The sequence below is a fragment of the Ambystoma mexicanum genome, chromosome 11 (genome assembly GCF_040938575.1).
Source record: "Ambystoma mexicanum isolate Mex_15411 chromosome 11, UKY_AmexF1_1, whole genome shotgun sequence".
NCBI lineage: Eukaryota > Metazoa > Chordata > Amphibia > Caudata > Ambystomatidae > Ambystoma > Ambystoma mexicanum.
Genome location: NC_090934.1, coordinates 768,540,687 through 768,555,124, shown reverse-complemented (window position 1 = coordinate 768,555,124; position 14,438 = coordinate 768,540,687). Strand labels below are relative to the sequence as shown.

General features: G+C 55.1%; 1 protein-coding gene across 1 annotated transcript in view; it reads left to right on the top strand.

Annotated features, from left to right (window-relative positions):
- Positions 1–14,438, top strand: part of IPO7 (importin 7) — a 1,018,209-nt gene that overhangs the window by 298,090 nt on the left and 705,681 nt on the right. The window lies entirely within an intron of this gene.

Here is a 14,438-nt window from a genome sequence, read left to right as displayed (position 1 = left end):
GCGCCAGGCAGGGCGCACCCTCCCCGGCACCATCAACCACGAGCCAACTCTCTGGGTCGGGTAAGAGGAAGGCCGAGCATCCGGCGAAGCTCCTGGAGAGGCCCCGGTCGAGCTCTAAGGCAGAGGAGGAGCGTGGCAGTGCCCCCTCCCTCAAGGATAAGGCGGTGAGCGCACCTAAGGTGGTGAAGGCCTTGATCCATCCGACCAAGCCCTCTATCGAAACGGTCGCGGCGGCCCTGGCTCAGCCTGTGGAGGCTGCGCCAGTGGTGGCGACCTCAGGGCCCAGAATCTCCCTGCCTCCTCGGAGGGAGTCTTCTTTTGTGCCCATCGATAGGACCCCCGTGAAACCCTCCGTGGGGAAGAAGGGGGGGCAGGGCGTCGTCGTAGATTCGGCCTCTACCTCAGAAGAGGAGCTGATCGAGGTCTTAAGCCACGGCCTAGGCGTGGAACAAGGCCAGCCCGTCGGAATGGACCCCGACGCGGGTGACGACGACATCGTCGAGGATACCGACGGGGCCCCTGCTCGCCCGTCGGATTCCCCTCTGCCAGCGCCGCGAGACAACTCGGCGGCCATTTTGTTGGCCATACAGTCCTTATGCACCGAGATAAGGACGAGGCTACCGTTACCGACGGAGGAACCTCTCCCGTCGGGGGATCCAGAACCGGGACCTTCTGGTGTTCCCCCTACCAAGAAAAGAAGGATCCATCCTCCACCTCCTTTTCAACCGTCGCGCCCCGTCCAGCCCTCCTCCCCGTCCACCCGAGGGGATGATACGGGGACTGACACGGCAGCGACGGGTACGGACGACGAGGCATACGACGAGGATTTTCCGTCGTCGCCCCCCACCAGGGCTTCTCCGCCCGACGAGATCGGATCTTTCCACTCCATGATCTCCAGGGCTTCCGAGCTTTTCCAACTCTGCCCTGAGGAGAAGAAAAAGGAAGGCTTCCTTATCAGCGGCGCGAGGCCAAGAGGAAGACGGTCCTCGCAGTGCCTCTGTTGCACGACATTTGGGATGAGGGCCTTTCCCTCCTCAAGAACCCTTCCACTACGCCAGCTAGAAGAGACCGGTACGAGAAAAAGTACCGGGTCCCGGACACGGCCCCCCTATGCCTCGGGGCGCAGCCTACCCCGGACTCCGTCGTCTCCGCGGCAGCCAGGAAGAAAGCGGGGGGGGGGGTGCGGCCTCCACATCGACTTCCCCGCCGGACGGCGAGGGAAAGAAATTGGATGCTATGGGACGTAGAGTCATCTCGTCGGCAGCGACGACGATTAAAGCGGCCAACGCCTTGGCTATCGTGGCCCGCTACGACAGGGAGCTCTGGTACAAGATAGCTCCCCTGCTGGATTTTCTGCCGGACGACAAGAGGGCGGAGGCCCTTGAGATCCTCCAGGAAGGTGAAGTGGCTTCGGACCACGCCATCACCGTGGCGACGGACATCGCCGACACTGGGTTCCGCCAGCTGGGCAACGGCGTTTGCCTTCGACGTCGTGGATGGCTCAAAGCTACGGACTTTCGGCAGGACGTCCAGACCAGAGTCCTGGACATGCCCTTCGACGGGAACAACCTGTTTGGGAAGACAGTGGACGATTCCCTTCAGGCCATCAAGGCGGATACTGAGACGGCCCGGGCCCTTGGAGTCCTGCAGCAACGACGGACGCCCTTTCGGAGCGGCGGAGGCAAGGGCGCCTCCAAAGGTTCCGGCGGCGGTTTCGCTTCCTACCGTCAAGCGGCCCGCTCGTCGTCGCAAGAGGCCTACAGAGGACGAGGCAAGTCTAGCGGACCCCGCCGTCGTCGCCAAGGAGGTCAAGGCGGCAAGGCCGCGTCCAAGCAGGATTGAACCGGCCGTGGGGTCGGGCCCCCACCGAAGCACCCCGGTGGGAGGCCGGCTGGCGGGCTTCGTCAGCGTGTGGGAGTCCATCTCCACCGACTGTTGGGTGCTGGACGCCCTGGCCCGGGGCCACGCGCTCGAGTTTCAAAGAAGGTGCCCGCGCGTCCCCCCCGTGGCCAGGAAAGAACTTCACGTCCCTCAACTTCTCCTGGAGGTAAAGGCGATGCTCAGAAAGGGCGCCATCGAACTCGTCCCAAAGAGGCTTCGGGGCTCCGGAGTCTACTCGCGATACTTCCTCGTGAAGAAGAAGACGGGAGGATGGCGCCCCATCCTGGACCTGCGACGGCTGAACAAGTTCATCAAGGCGCAGAAGTTCCGGATGGTCACCCTCCAGCACGTCCTGGGTCAACTGGAGGAAGGAGACTTCCTATCGTCGTTGGATTTGGAGGATGCCTACTTCCACATTCCCATCCTAAAGGGGCACCGAAAATTCCTCAGGTTCGTGGTCCAAGGGCGTCATTACCAGTTCAAAGCCCTTCCCTTCGGACTACGGTCGGCACCCAGGGTATTCACCAAGTGCCTCGCACCGGTGGCGGCGCAGCTGCGCCGCGAGGGGATTCACGTCTACCCCTACCTGGACGACTGGCTCATCCGCGCCAAGACGAAGGAGCTCGCCGTGGTCCACACGGCAAGGACCGTCCAACTCCTCACGGACCTGGGATTCTCCGTGAACTACGCCAAATCCCACCTGGTGCCCGCGCAAGTCGCACTGTTTCTGGGAGCGAGGCTCGACAGTGTCCCTTCTGGCCTCCCCGTCGGAGGAGAGGACCAGGACCATCTTGGGCAAGGTGCTACGGATGTTGGTGGCCGACGCGGCCAAAGTGAGATCCATCAAGTCCCTCCTCGGGATGATGTCTTCCTGCATCTACCTCATTCCCATGTGCAGGCTCCGGATGCGCCCGTTGCAAGAATTCCTGGATGCGAGCTGGATCCAGACGACGGGCAGCTTCGAGGAAAGGATCAAGCTCGACGAGAGTTTCCGACGAGCGATACGGTGGTGGGGCACCCGTGCGCATCTGACGGCGGGCATGGACTTCCAGACCCCAGCCCACCAGGAGACTGTGACCACGGATGCCTCCCTGGAAGGGTGGGGAGCGCACACCGAAAATCTGCACGCGAGGGGACTCTGGCTCCCGACGGAGAAGTCCCTGCATATCAACGTCCTGGAGCTCCGTGCAGTGTTTTGGGCCCTCAGGTCCTTCCTTCCGTCCCTCAAGGGCAAGGTGGTGAGGATCTTCACCGACAACACCACCACCATGTTTTACATCAGGAAACAGGGCGGAACCAGGTCCCCAGCGCTGTCCAAGGAGGCGCAGGACCTGTGGCATTGGGCCGTCGCCCAAGGGATTTTTCTGGTGCCGTTTCATCTGGCAGGGATAAAAAACACCATCGCCGACTCACTCAGCAGGGAGCTGCGCTCGTGCCACGAGTGGGAACTACGGCAGGATCTGGTGGATCGCCTCTTCCGACGGTGGGGCACACCCCAGATCGACCTGTTCGCGACGGCGACGAACACCAAGTGCCGGAGGTTCGCCAGCAGGTTTCCCCAGACGAGGAGCATGGGCGATGCTTTCTCGTTCCCCTGGGAGGGCCTGTTCCTCTACGCGTTCCCTCCCTTGCCTCTGCTAATCCGGCTCGTCAACCAGCTCAAGAGGTCGCGGTGCAGGATGATCCTCGTCGCACCTGCGTGGCCGAGGCAGATATGGTTCCCGGACCTTCTGGACTTGTCGGCGTCCCCGCCAATCAAGCTGCCGGCGGACGCGGATCTACTCTCCAGGGAAGGAGGCGCCATCCTCCACCACGACCCGAAGTCGCTGAACTTGCAGGCCTGGCTCCTGCAGCGCTAGAGTTTGGAGGATACGACATACCGGCCGATTGCAGAGAGGTTCTTGCAAAGGCCAGGGCGTCCTCGACTCTTAAATGCTACGGACACAAATGGAAGAGGTTCTCTGTCTGGTGCTACGCACAGAAGATTAACCCTCTACGGATTACGGCTCCCCAAGTGCTGCCGTACCTGCTGACGCTGGCCAAAGCTGGTCTGGCACACGCGTCCATCAAGATTCATCTTGCTGCGATCTCCCGATACACCAGAACCACGGGCCGGACGTCCTTGTGGTCTCATCGTCTGGTGAAAGAGTTCATGAAGGGACTGTTCAGATCGTTCCCGCCGGTGAAGGCTCCGGCCCCGGCGTGGGAGCTCAACGTGGTGCTGACCAAACTCATGGGACCTCCGTTCGAGCCTCTGCACTCGGCCCCGTTGAAGTTTCTATCGTGGAAAACAGCTTTTCTCGTGGCCATCACCTCCGCACGACGAGTGGGAGAGATCCAGGCCCTTTCCTGCAAGGCCCCGTACTTGACTTTCCACGACACGAGGGTAGTGCTCAGGACGCACCCCTCCTTCATGCCCAAGGTACCGTCGGACTTTCATCTCAACGAACCCTTGGTGTTACCTGTGTTCTTCCCGTCGCCTTCGTCGCCGGCTGAGAGGACTTTGCACTCGCTGGATGTAGCTAGAGCGCTGAAGTTCTACGTGGACCGCACGAAAGGTTTTCGGAAGACGTCACAACTCTTTGTGAACTTTGGACCTGTCAATCAGGGGAAGGCTCTCTCGAAGGCTTCCATCTCCAGATGGCTCTCCGGCTGTATCATGTACTGTCACCGGTTGGCAAACCGACCGCTGCCTGGCCGTCCGAGAGCCCATTCCACCAGAGCGATCGCAGCTACCACGGCGTTCCTATCTGGTGTGCCCCTGCTGGACATATGCAGGGCTGCTACGTGGAGGTCGACGCACACCTTCACGAAATTCTACTGCGTCGACCGGGATTCCAGGGAGGAGTCCAGGGTCGGCCAAGCAGTGCTGCGCAACCTGTTCGCCTGAGGTGAGCCTGGTGAGGAGGTAAGATGCTTAATGTTGAGTTGATGTGATGCTTAATGTTGAGCCTTTGCCACCTCCCGTGGTTGTGCATGTGTGTACTGCTATGTATTCTTTATTCATGAGCATGTGAATCCATGCCAGACCCCATGCTGGAGAAGGAACAAGTTACTTACCTGTAACTGTTGTTCTCCAGCATGGGTCTGGCATGGATTCACATGCGAACCCTCCCGCCTACCCCTCTGCGGCTCTTCACTTGGTCATACTGCCACTTCACGTGCTTCCAAATCTGAAGATGGCTGCCAGAGGCGGTGCTTAGGTAGAGGGCAGTCATTGGCTGTGGTCAGTATGACGCAGAGACCAGTGATTGGTTATTACTACGAAAGACAGATCAGAAACGAAACTGATACTGGTTTTTTCTTTACCGAGGATTCCCAGCCTGACGACGGGGAATATTCATGAGCATGTGAATCCATGCCAGACCCATGCTGGAGAACAACAGTTACAGGTAAGTAACTTGTTCCTTTTCCAGAATCCCACTGACATGGCAGAAACGAGCCTACACACATTTGATGTGCGTAGAGCGGTTCTATATTCTCTGGAAAAAATGAGACCACTCGGGACAAATCAGTTTTTTGTTTAAGTTGCAGCTGGTAGAGAACGAAACCCTGGCGCTGAGTCGGCCATCTCAAAGTCAATGGACTAGAGTCTTCAGGGAGCCCGAACAGCCAAAGTCATTTGGGACAGAGTCTATGGATGTGATGTAATTCTTGAATCAGTCTTGCACAAAGTTAGAGATTCTTTTAGAAAATTCACTTGTAGGGTCGCAAGCTGTGAGAAGAGAGTTGACATCAATTATAAAAGGTAAGCCAATGCAATTCCCAAGTGAGAAAAGCATGGCTACACGCAGTAAGTACCCCAAGCTGTACCTCTGGTTTGAAGAAGAGTGGTCCAGCTGGATTCTGCTTGTTACAGTGGTGCAGACCCTGGTTCCTGAGCCTCAGTCGTGGGGACAAGAGGGAGGGCGTCTGGGGGGCTCCTGCGGTGGTACTTTGGACATTGTCGGCAGCTACAGGCTCTTTTCGGGTTCAGCGGCCACGGTTTCAGCGCTTAGCAAACCGCACTGTTGCGCATCTTTGACACCGGTTGGACTCTTCGCTCCCTCGGTACTGCACTCTGGTGAGCGGACTTTGTATCTGGAGGTCCTGCTTCTGGAGTTTGCTTAGCAGTCTCTTGGAGCTTCTAGGCGGATGCGTTCCATGGCAGATATTGCCTCTGTCTACAGACTCTCGACCCCTGGCATTGGGCTCCCGAAGCAACGGAGGCACAGCAAGTCTAGAATGGTGGTCCAGTGGAGTTCGTCTCAGGATTAGTTGGTCCCACTAACCCAAGGGCAGAAGTGGTTCCTTCCGGAGCTTCTCTGTCGAGGTGAGAAAGGAGTTCAGCACAGCAGCAGGGCTCACCGGGCAATTCAAAGGTCCAGGAGGTTGCAGCAAGCTTAGTTCACGGGTGCTTCGTCGGGTGTTTCTCCTAGTGGTCGATTCTGCCTGTAGTCCAAAAATCGCCTTTTAGGCAGGATTCTCCCATTCATGCACAGCCTAGGCTGTCTGTCACACAGCATGGTGGCTGTCCTGAAAGGCCAGCCAGGACTAGTTGCATTCCCACATTCCTAGAGACAAAGGACGGGGAGTTTTGGGACCCTCCCTCCCATCCTGTCCTCCCAGACACACTGGAGCCAGGGGCGGGCTTCAGGGCTGAAGCCTTCCAAAGGCAAGACGAACAAAGGTCTCAAACCTGTCTCAACGCACAGAGTAAAATCCAAGTACTCTTACGGCCTGTTCCTCCATACTGTATGGGCGAGGGATACAGAACCTTTTTCACCAGAACAAATCTTCTTCGCTTTTTGATTTAGAGATGCGCAGCCCTGGGAGCATGCGCTCGCCTGACTCCACCCACCGGCGCCACTCCCCGGGCCCCTTCGACTGGAACGGGCCGAATTCACCAGCGCTCCTGGGATTGGCTTCGGCTATGTAATTCCATGTGCGGATACTTCTCTTTTTTTTGTCTTTATCATTCAGGTTCTCGGGTGTCACGCTCTTCCCCGGCACATGTCTACTTCTACAGGGTTCAGCAGGTGTCCATTCTGCGACGGGCTCTTTCCAACTAAAGACCCCCCACGACCTCTGCCTTAGTTGCCTTGGCCCAGACCACAGCTGGCAAACTTGTATCGCGTGCAACGCACTCTCCTCTAGGTCTCTGAAGAACAGACTAGCCAGGTGGAGGGGGCTCTTCCAGAGATCGCCTCCAAAGGACCTAAATGACTTTTGATATCAAGCCCAAGGTAAGGCCACTCCTTTCCAGCGCATGCCGCAAGGGAGACTCCTTCCCAAGTACTCGCCCGCACAGGAGGGACCTCTCATGTCCTCATACCAGCACGAGTACTGTACCGACATCAGCTACCTACAGGCTGAGGGGGTCAATAGATCCTCCTGTTGACAGTGCTGAGGGACCGGAAGGTTCTTTTACCGGGTCCTTACCTGAGGGGCCACGCCCTAGTACCGGCAAAATGTCCGAGGGGGGCCTATACGCAGTTCTTTCGGCAGATTTGCTGAGGGCGAAGCACCTACCAGGTCTTGGCCTGACGCACTGGATTACTCCCCAGGGGAAATGCCCTAGTAATGGCACATGTACTGAGGCTTGTCGAGCTACCTGCCTCACGGCCGAGGGGGTCTCAGTATCCTTTCGGTGTCAGTGCTGAGGGACTGGAAGTTTCTTTTACCGGGTCCTTACCTGAGGGGCAACGCCCTAGTACCGGCATCATGTCTGAGGGGGCGCCTTCACTGGTATACCGCTCTTTTGCCGCAGGATTTTTCATCGCGGGACTTAATCGCCGGTTTTTATCAATCTTTTTTTTTTGGGGGTTTAAAAATTAAATAAATATGTGGGTGAAAGGGAATTTTAAAAAAGGGGGTTTTCGGGGGGGGGGGGTAACCCCACCAAAAACAATGAGTTTTTTTCGATAAAGGCGATAAAGTCCCGCGACGAAAAATCCTGCTGCAAAATAACGTAGAACCGCCTTCACTCAGCACTACTGGCAGCTCTGCCGAGGGCAATATGCCTTGCAGGTCACGGCCTGAGGTGCGGGATAGGCCTTTTGTTCTAACACCAAGCGTCTTGGACGGGGCTAGTTCCAGCGAGCCAGGCACCACGACTTCGGCACGACAAAATGGCTGCCGCGACAGCCAAGATGGCCGCTCATCCAATACCCCTTCTTGCGGGGCAGGTGGAGGAAAGTGTCGCAAGGTGGGACTGGTATCAGCCAGGTGCGTGGCCTCCAGTTTACCCATCAGCAGCGCAGGGCAGGTTTCCCCTGCACCCCAGGCATGGGGTTCCCCAGCCGCCGCTCTCCGTCAATATCACATGTCACCTCTTCAGCCTCTGAAGTAGTTTCTTCGAAGGTTCCTAGGGCTGATGCAAAATCCCTGGATGCCATTGGGGACATGCCCCCTCAGGTCACCCCACCAGCACCCATAATCATTCCTCCAATGGCTCCGGTGCCACAGGCCCCAACGCAGACGCTGCTGCCCCAGCTGGCGCCTCTTGATTCTGGCTTCCCTGCCTCCCACAGTACAGGCGATTCCACACCAGCCTCTGCAGCAGCTACCGGCCGGTCTCCATTCCGGAGCCCACGGCACCCAGCACTCCTCCACCAGATCCGGACCTCCCGAGCCTGGCGGACGCAGGCGAGGACCCTGACATGCCATCTTTAGCCAGGGCCTTCCACGAACGACTTGCATGTTTGGCAGAGTATTTCGGCCCTCCTCAGCCAGAGGTAGAGCAGCCCGAGGAGGGGTTTTAAGACCCCGATGCAGGATCCCGATGCAGAAAGATGTTGCCCTGGCCAAGAAGGGGTGGCTAAAGCCGCACTTGGTCAAGCATGTCAATCGGCGCCTCAACGCCAAGTACAAGAAGATGGAGGGGGACACTCTTGCTTTCAGCGCTTCCTAAACTGCATTCTTCTGTGATGGTTGCAGCATCACTATTCCAAGCCTCCATCGTCTGCAGCCACCTCGTCCTCTACGCTGCTAGGCAAGGAGGTGATCTTGGAGGCGGCCGGGATGAAGCTGTACTCCACGCCTCCTTGCACCTGCAGCAGGCCAACGTAGATGCCATGTTGGCAGCCACTAACCAAGGGCTCTGGTGGGAAATTGCAGACTTCTCCCAGAACATCCGGCACAGTCGGGACTAGGAGAATACAGGCTGGTAGCGCAGGACATAATGGAGTCCACCATGGCCCCCACAGATACCTCTGCCCGGGCCATCTGCATTGCCATGGACATGAGGAGGGCCTGGCTCGGGGCTACTAAGTTTGATCCTGATGTCCAGGAACGCATATTGGACCTTCCCTTTGAGGGCAGTGACCTATTCCACTCCACCACGGATGAGGAATTGGATGAAAAGAACAGCTTGCAAACCGCAAAGTCTTTATTCTTACAAAGGCCAAGGCCTACACCCAGTCACAGCAACGCTTCGAAAAGGGGGCGGGCGTTTGGCGGGTTTCCGAGGCTTCCAAGGACGGAGGTTCAGACAACAGGACTGTTCTCAGTAAGCATTGGAGGAAACGACAAAAGAGGGTGGGGGCAAAGGGTTTTCCAATCCCCCTCCTCCGCTATAGACGCAGAGGGAAAAATGGCATGACAGCCTGTTAGGGAAGATCGTATGCAGTACCCTTTGGGTGCACTACAACAATAAGCTTGTACTACACAGGTTGGTAGCGTGTTGAGCAGCCAGGCTTATCTCAAGAGGGGTCAATGTGAGCTGTAGGGGAGTTATAAATTCAGTGACAGGTATTCAATTAAACACTTACACACAATGTTTCTTGAATAAACTATTAATCAGTCACTTAGGTAAGCCTTTTTCAGAAGGGAGCAATATAACATTAACATACTTCGCAAAATATACTCTCAATATCTCTAAATCAGGGAGTACTCTTTTGGGATGGCCCACAGACGCAACCTACACCCTCAGGTGACTTCAATAGCTAGAGTGCTGGGGACATTAATGTAACACTGTTGTATTTAGGATAATTTAGGAGAAAGTCAAAGGAAAAGGTTATTAGAACATACAAAAGACCACAAATATTCTTTAAGCAGGCAATTACTTTGATTCCCCAATAAGAGTCGTTCACTGGAACAGGCTAAGCCATAGTCAGTGGGCAAAAGTCTTTGAGCTGAAGCACTTCTTTGCAGGTATGTAAGAAAAGTCTTTGCACAGTGTTTTAGAATTCTTTGAAGAAAAAGAAGCAATGTAGGGCCACAAGCTGTTAGACTTGTGAGACGTAGAAGTTGCAAGCAACTCTACAGCAAGCGGTAAGTTCTCTCAGACTTTTACAGTACCTTTGTATTGAAGAAAAAGTGCAGCAGATGACTTCTGTTCCTGAGCAGCTCTGCAGATCTCGCTGTTCCTGAGCCTCAGTGGTGGGGACAAGAGGGAGGACTTCAGGGGACTCCTGCAATGGGATGGCCACCGCTCGCAGCTGGCAATCTTCAAGTAGCTGTTGGGTGTTTCAGCTCCTCGCATCTACTGCAAATAGCACCACTGCAGTTCCTGGCTGTCGAGATGAGTTTTCCTTGCTTCTGGGGGTTCCGCACTCAGTTCAGTTGGGTGTCTGGAGGATATTCCTAGAGCTCTTGGGCAGCTGAAAAGCAACGCATACAATCTGGTGTTCCTGTCCCTGGCTTTTCACTTTCCAGCAGCAACTCTGTGGAAAGTCAATCAGCTCTGAGAGAATGTCCAGGTGGCTTACTTTGGAGTTGATTGGTCCCACCAACTCAAGGGGATAAGTCATCTTTGCAGGGGCTTTTCTGTCGATAAGAATTTGGAATTTCAGCACAGCAGTAGGGCTTCACCGGGCAAACCAACGGTCCAGGAGTTGCAGCAGATGTCCTCTTCATGTTCTTCGGTTCCTTCGTCCAGTGGTCGACTCTGACTTCCAAGCCAAAAGCCTCGCCTTTTATTCAGTTCTCTCCCATGGATTCCAGCCTAGCAGTCAGTCACCCAGCAGGGTGGCTGTCCTTGCCTGACAGTAAGCCGGCCAATCACTACAGAGTGCATTTGGGTCTCCTAGGAGACTAAACGTGGAGTTTCGGGTACCTCCCTCATTTCCTGCCCACCCCAGACACCCTGAAGCCAGAGGCGGCCTTCACTTGTGAATCCCATCAAGGGCAAACCGGATAAAGGGACCAAACCTGGTTTGGCTCGCAGAGTAAATCTCAAGAAGGACCTTTCCATAAAGAAATGGACAAAATGACACCCTGGGGTGCTTTACTGCAGCTGTGAATGCAGCCCGCGTTAAATGCACACCATGGTAGTTAAAAGTAAACCACTGCCACCAGCCATTAATCGAGGAAAGGGTAACATAAAAATGTTACATGAGAAGCTAGACAAAGGGGATACTAGGTAACCCCTCCAGCACCCTATGGTAAGAGTGTGTGCTGGGTCTAGAAAGTTACAAATGTAAGTAAAGTCAATTTCACTTTACTGCTCTGGGGTGTCACTGCCCTGATGGTGCTGTGTGACGCAATGTAAAAGATGCCTATGGAATTGGTCAGGCTCCACAACCAAATGAAAGTGTTAAAAAAATCACAAAATATGAGAGTGGGGAAAAAGTCTCTCACTCTCTCCAGTTTAAGAAAAAAATCAAGTCCTCAAAATACAGCAAAGTTGCTGGGGGTCTCGAAGGTGGAGGGAATTGGCAAATTTCTGAGAATTCTCCCTAAAGACGTCCTTTCGGGTCTATTTGTCTCCGTTGGCAGCTAGGCTTGCCTTTCAAGTGCGGTTTGAGCGCCAGAATTTTAGGACCTCTCGATCCTCTCTGTAGTCTCCACAGGGTACCGCCTACCGGTACCATCCTCTCCCACAGATTGGGACAGCAACTCTGCTGGTGGAGATCCGGACTTGTCGAGAGCCAGGCTGTGGAAGTAGTCCCAACCGCCCAGTGAGGCTTAGGCTTTTATTCCAGGATTTTCGCCATATAGAAGAACCAGGCTGGCATGAGTTGTGTTGGACCTTTCCACCCTCAATCTCTTCCTCTGCAAAAATTCAAGATGGTTACGCTAGCTCTTATTGCGGAAATACTGGACAGGGGAGACTGATGTGCTCGCTGGATTTAAAGTACACTTATCTACACGTGCCGATTTGGCAGCTGCATCGTTCCTGACTGCGCTTCAGGATCATGGGCTTCTATTTCCAATCCAAGGTGCTACGGCCTCAATGCAGCTCCCAGGGTATTTACCAGGTCGATGAATTCAGTGGCAGCCCTCCTTAGGGCCAGAGGCCACCAAGTCTTGGGCCTCATCTGGGACACAAGCTCTGTGAGAGTCTTTCCTTTGGAGCACAAGATTGTGGCCATCAAGAGAGCTACAGCTCACTTCCTTTCCAGGCCCATGACTCGGCCTTGTGGTACCAACACCTACTGGGGCTTATGTCAGCAGTTCTTTTGGCCGTGACCCACACGACTCAGGATGCAAAGATTACAGCTGCACTTCGCAGCCTGATGGAATCAGGAGAAGGGCTCCCAAGAGCAGCCGTAAACTTTCCTTCCTTTCTCCTCTGGGACCTCCACGGGCTGTCCGCAGACTTCAACCTGAGGCAGGGAAAGGCCTTCCGACAGCCGGCCCCTCAGGTCAGTTACTACAGATTTGAAGGCCATACGGTTGGCTCTCAAGGCCTTTCTCCCTCTTATCAAGGGCAAGACCTTTCTTACCCAGACAGACTACTCCACCAGCATGTATTCGGTCTTCAAGCAGGGGGGCACCAGATCCACCTCTGCTGTGCAACCTAGCAGACTGCATGTGGAAATGGGCTCTGGAGAGCAACATTTTACCTCAGGGCTGGCCCCATCCCGGGCAATCCAACCTGGAAGCGGACAGGCTCAGCAGACTGGGGGCTGACAATTACAAGTGGCAATTGAACAACCTGATGCTGAAGGAGATCTTCTTCAGGTGGGGGCATCCCCAGGTGGATCTTGTTGCCTCCTGGGACAATAGTAAATGCCACAGTTCTCCTCCTGGCAGGAGCAGGGCTCTAGCTCACTGGGCGACGCATTCCAGATACAATGGAACGACATGACGGCATATGCCTTCCTGCCCACATGGTGATCTGCATGATAAAGGAATCCCGGCACCTCAGCATCATTTTGATAGCTCCCTGGTGGCCGGCCAGACCATGGTTCTCTGAGCTCGTCAGCCTTTTGGACAGACCACCCATTCACCTACTGCTGGGCCCAGCTCCTTTCCTGGCCCAGCAGGGGGGCATGGTACTCTGTCCTGCTGCTCACAAGCTAGCCCTAGCAGCGTGGCTCCTGATCAGGTCATGTTGAAACACTTTAGCCTATCTCAGGCTAACCTAGAGATCTTCCAGGGCGCTAGAGGCAGGGCTACTAGGGGCCAATATAAGAGTAAATGGTCAAGCGACATCTGGCGGGCCTCCACACCCACAAAGAAGCCATACCCAGTGTGGGACTTCGATGTTGTGTTTGGTGCCTCGGCGCACACCTTTTGAGCCTATGGCATCTGCGGACATCAGGCTGGTCACCATAAAGACAGCTCTGCTCGTGGGCCTCACCTCAGCTCGCAGAGTCAACGAGAAAGTAGTCTTACCCGCTTTCTTTGCCGACCCCAAGGATGAGCCTCAAAGGGTCTTGCACTGTCTGGAGGTCAGACGCACACTGAAATACTACCTGGACGGAACCAGGGACTTCCGCAAGTCTGATGCCTTGTTTGTCACTGTCGGTGGGTCATGGCCCGGTTATCAGGCCTCCAGGGCCTCCATAGCAAGGGGGTGATTGCGGCCATCACGGAGGCCAATGAGGGGCAGAAAAAACCAGTACCAGGTAACTTACATGCTCATGCGGTCAGAGCCATGGCCATCGCGTTCCAACGGCATGTGCCGTGGCCGGTTATCAGCCGGCCGGCTTCCTGGGCCATCCTTTTGGCTTTCTATAAGCACTGCTGTTTGGACACTGCCTCTAGGTCAGATGCGGCATTCGGGCAGGTGGTTCTAAAACCTGTTTTCTTGAGGGGATCCTCTCCACCTTGGAGCTACATTCATTTGTAATCGCCAATACAGTATGGAGGAAAGGGAACAGGACGTTAGAGTAGTTAACAGTTACTCACTGTAGTGACCAACATACTTGGTCCATAGTCCCCTTTCCTCCATACATCCAACCATCCTCCCCCCAAATAATATGTGTCATTAGGCAATGCCCATCATTGTCGCTGTGTCAATGGGGACTGAGGAGTGGCGCTGGTGGGTGGAGCCAGGCGACTGCATGCACCCAGGACAGCGCCACTGCGCGCCTCTTAATTTAAAGGAAGATTTTTTTTTTCTGGTGAATAAGCTACTGTCTCACGTCCCTTGCGAGGGACGTCTATACAGTATGGAGGGAAGGGGACTATGGAGTAGGAGTATGTCACTAACGTGAGTAACTGTTAATAAAGACCTCGCAAACAGAAAATGGGGTGAAAAAAACAACAGGGGTCCATTTTGACAAAATGGTCACCCATGGGTGCTGTACTGCAGCTTACTGTCCAACCTCCAAAAATGCCCTCTGCGGTACTGCAAGGCGATAAAGACAAAGCAGTGCTTATAGGCGTGCCTAAATCCCAATCGA